Raw genomic sequence first — 4,260 nt, 5'->3', positions numbered from 1 at the left:
GCTGGATCACACTGCCAACAGAGCGCACGTGCGACCAAAGACCGGTTTCCATGGCGACCGGATTGAGTCGGTCGCGTCGGGAGGAGTGACTATCCCAGTCCGCTATCTGCCTGAATGCCTCTTTTACGTCAATGCTTGCGTCAATGGTCCACCCGAGTCAAGAGTTAAAGCTGCGGCTACTATGGCTGAGTTTTACCCTCGGCCCGCCAGATGTTCGATGCATTCATCTCATCGTTACAAACAAAGGAGTTTAAATGATCATTTTATAGTTAGAGCTTTGAGCACTTGTCGCCCGAGTAGCCTGCCTATTGAGGGAGTGCTCGTTCGTTATATGACCAGTCTTCAAGAGGACAAGAGCAGCGTGACATTTATGAGATACTTCATTCGTGATTTCAACTTCAGGCCTTATCAACAGGTGCTTTATCTCTATAAGCCCACCCATCACCCGAGAAAGACCTCGGGACACCTTTCAGAATCAACCCTGACATCACACGGCACTGTTGCATCTACCCCGGATAAGTCTACTGAGCAGACCGGATGTGGCCATTTCCGCCGGACGGGGTAAAGCAGGCCACTTTGATGGCATCTCACCTGACAGTCGAGAGGTGTGGTGTCATACCACTCTACCTGAGCGCCCCCACCTCCACTGGGCAGCTGGCCAACGCTCGCCCACTTACCGCTAAGCACATACATAAAATATTAAACCGGCAGTTTATCCGGAAACGCTGATCCACCACTGAAGGCGTTATCAAGGCAGTCGGCGACCAGAACTATGTGCAGAATAAGCCGGCGGCCCGTTAGAGCTGCGCTGCCGCGGCCGCCGGAAGGATTTAGCTCGCCGTCGAGCCGCTGAAGACGGGATCGTCAGTGCTGCCGAGCATTGCTGAGATGACAGATAGCCGAAAAACGGGGAGGCGCTGCTGGCCTAGAGATCGGCACTGAGTACTGAGTAGGTACTCAGTACTGTGTAGGTATTGAGTCTTGAGGCAGTCAGTACTCATGAGATTATTTGGCTGAGGAACTGAGTACAGATTACTGACTACTGGGGCACTGAGTACCGGAGCAATGTGCACTGAGTGATGAGAAATGAGGTACCGAATGTTTCACATGGTGAACTGGGCATTGTTGGTAGCTTTAGCGATCGGCGAGCTGTGTTACCTGGGTTCCATCCGAACATATCGGACACACGGGGAACAAATACGAGAGCCGTGCAGGACACAACACAGACACAGAGACATATTGCAGGGAGACACGAGAACATATAGACAACGAACACCCAGTCACGGAAGTGGGTCACGGACAGACGGTCACGAAAAAACGCGGCCACGAAGCAACAGACACGCTGGCAAAAACACGGAATTCAACTCATGACACAGTAAATACAAGATGTGACAGAATGGTTGATTTAAAAAGGTAATTATAATGACATAGCTTGGATGGTTTGTAGTAACGTTTGAGTGCTGAAACTATGTATGAACCAATAATGCTTGAAAATATTCGCTTTCGTTAGATCTGACCAATCTTCAATTCGTTCTTATATGTTTCAACTTCTGTTTAATTTATTGGTATTTTGAATATCTCATGATTAGAATTTAGAAGTGTTTTCGATGCTCATTTGAACCAGTATGAATGCATAAACTACATTGTAATCCGTGTTCAGAGATACCAGATTTGAGCTCCGTTCTCCACTATTTTCTCAGCCGTCAAGAGTACGTCACTGAGCTCTCAGGAAGGAGGATATGCCACCGAAGACTGGCGGCCTGTTGACCTTCCTGCTTACTCGCTGTTGACCTTCCTGCTTACCGCTGTTGGCCCTCTGTTTGGCCGTCACTCACCTCTGTTTGCACTCGCGCCGGCGCGTGTGTCTCCTCTCCTCCCCTGCCCTCCCTCCGGGGAGTGTCCACCCCCCCCCCCTCCCGGCGGGCGCCCCTCCCTCCGCCGGAACCCTCGCCTTCCGGTCCGGCCGGCCTTCCGGCCCACATGGCCGGCCGGCGCGGCCCGGAGGAGTCGGACTGTCGACAGAGGACACTCGGAGTCCAGAGTGTGTTTGATTAATGAGGTCCGAGCAGGCCTGGAATGGAGACTCGGGGGACTGGGTCCATCGCGCTATACTGGCTGGGGCGGGTCACCAGATGTCTGGGGATAGGGGGGAGAGAAAGGGGAGGTGAGAGCGAGAGAAAGAGAGAGAGAGAGAGAGAGAGAGAGAGAGAGAGAGAGAGAGAGAGAGAGAGAGAGGTGATGCAGGTTTGGATAATTAAATGATTAAGTTTTATTTGGCGGGTACTTTGTTTAAGAAATCAAATTTGTCTTACCTAACTACTTTTCCATTTGCCCATTATGCAAAATAATCTTCTTGCATTCAAATACAGTGATTGTCAGTAATCTCTATAAGCCGAAAACCACATGTTGTTCATTCAGTACTCAGGATCTTTACCTAAATGCTGGTGATCAGGTAAATAGTTATAACTGTAAACTGATGTCTAGCAAAATGACCTGATGTCAATCGACCAAAGGCTAATGCCACCGTTCAAGAAGTTATCAAATGAAGACATCAATCATATTCGGCATTCGAAAATTATTTACAAGACACGGATACGATGGGAATTTGAGTGCATTCTAATTATGATAACCGTTACACTCCCATAGCATACAACTGGAGAACAATGAAGTTGTGGCGGAGTTCACCTTCGATCCAAGCCTGTTCTCTTGAGACATGGCGCTCACCGAACTGGCTTTCATTGTCCGAAATACCCGGCGAACAGCTCTGTCATTTCTCTCACATTTCGACCGCTCCGAGATGGATTGTCCGGCGACGAGCGAACACGGTCCGAGGCGGTTAGAATGCGCCGCGGAGTGGCTCAGATATAGTTTCACAGCTGTTGGCTTTTGGGACAAACGACAAAGGCGCCTCGGCTCAATAAATCAAACTGACAGCGAAATGATACTGACCGCATGTCGGGCCGGCGCCCTGTCCTAACAAACTGATGGCATTCGATATGTCTTCATAGGACGGCGATAGCGGAGCTCACCGACCATTTAGTGGTTCCAGGGAAGTTGTCGATCTTTTGGTCAGCAGTGAAGCACTTACCGAGACACACTTTTTCGTGAGTGGTTTTGTTTAACCCATTTATGCCCAGGAATATTGACCATCATGAAAATCGACGAAATCAAAATATGTTATGCTCCTACCAGGGCCTTGTATGGAATCGAAAATAATTTTTGCCTGCAGCAAAAGTTTCTCGAGAAAAACGTAAAAAACATGCGTTGCGAAATCGCAACGAAGGGCACACCGGGCGCCATCAGCGTTGCGAAAACGCAACGACGGGCACATCAGACGGACATAAAGTACACTGAACTGCCGTATATGCTAATATATTTTGACAAAACATCAATCAACTGTTGACAACTATTGCTTGAAAAAGCGGAACCCACATCCGTCATGCTCTATAACCCGCCTAAGAGCCTCAGTGAGGAAGCATAACTTCATGATTCGCGAACGGGGAGATGGCAACACGGTCATTATCAACCATTTACGTTGTCCATTGCTTTTCATTTAAAGTTGTGGTCGACACGTATCCAGGGTGATGCTTTCTTTTTGGAAGCTAGACAGATCCATTACCTCCACCTATCAGACCCTGCACAGTGCACACTGAATACAATTAAACGGAGGATTGGGAGTAAACCAGTGCCTCTCGTATGCGCGTATATCTGCATTCATTTTTAACCACCCTCCTAGGAGTAAAGTTAAATTCCATTGCAGGTTAGTCGTACCCACTCTCAGCAAAAAGAAAAAAGGACCGATCCGGCTCTAACAAATTACCCGCGTAAGGCGTAGCGCATCACAACAAATCGACTCCCAGTTTATCATGTTTACACCTAATCCAAAATTTTCATGGCCCCACTCTCAGCGACCTTCACGTGTAGCCTCTTTCTCGAGACAATGCCAGGACAGAATGGTGATTCGACGTCAATCCGTCCTTTCCATCTTCAGGATAGTTGAATCCTCCTCCACGCCTCATCCCCCTGTTCCGGGCTGGACCGGCAACGTATATCGCAATCGGGCAGCTCACATAGGAGCGCGCCTGTAGCCGGGTGCAGTGAGTGCTTGGGAGGGGGGAAGGGGGTGGGTCATGGGTGGCGGCTGCCCACTGGCTGGGCTCAGTCTCCAGTCTACGATTGACCGTGTCCGGTCAGACAAATGTCTCCCCTAATTCCAATAATCCTGCTAGCTCTAAAAATGGTCTGATTAGATAAAAAGCC

Source organism: Amphibalanus amphitrite, unplaced genomic scaffold (assembly GCF_019059575.1).
Source record: "Amphibalanus amphitrite isolate SeventyFive unplaced genomic scaffold, NRLGWU_Aamphi_draft 001095F_arrow, whole genome shotgun sequence".
NCBI lineage: Eukaryota > Metazoa > Arthropoda > Thecostraca > Balanomorpha > Balanidae > Amphibalanus > Amphibalanus amphitrite.
Note: the sequence above shows the minus strand (reverse complement) of the source record.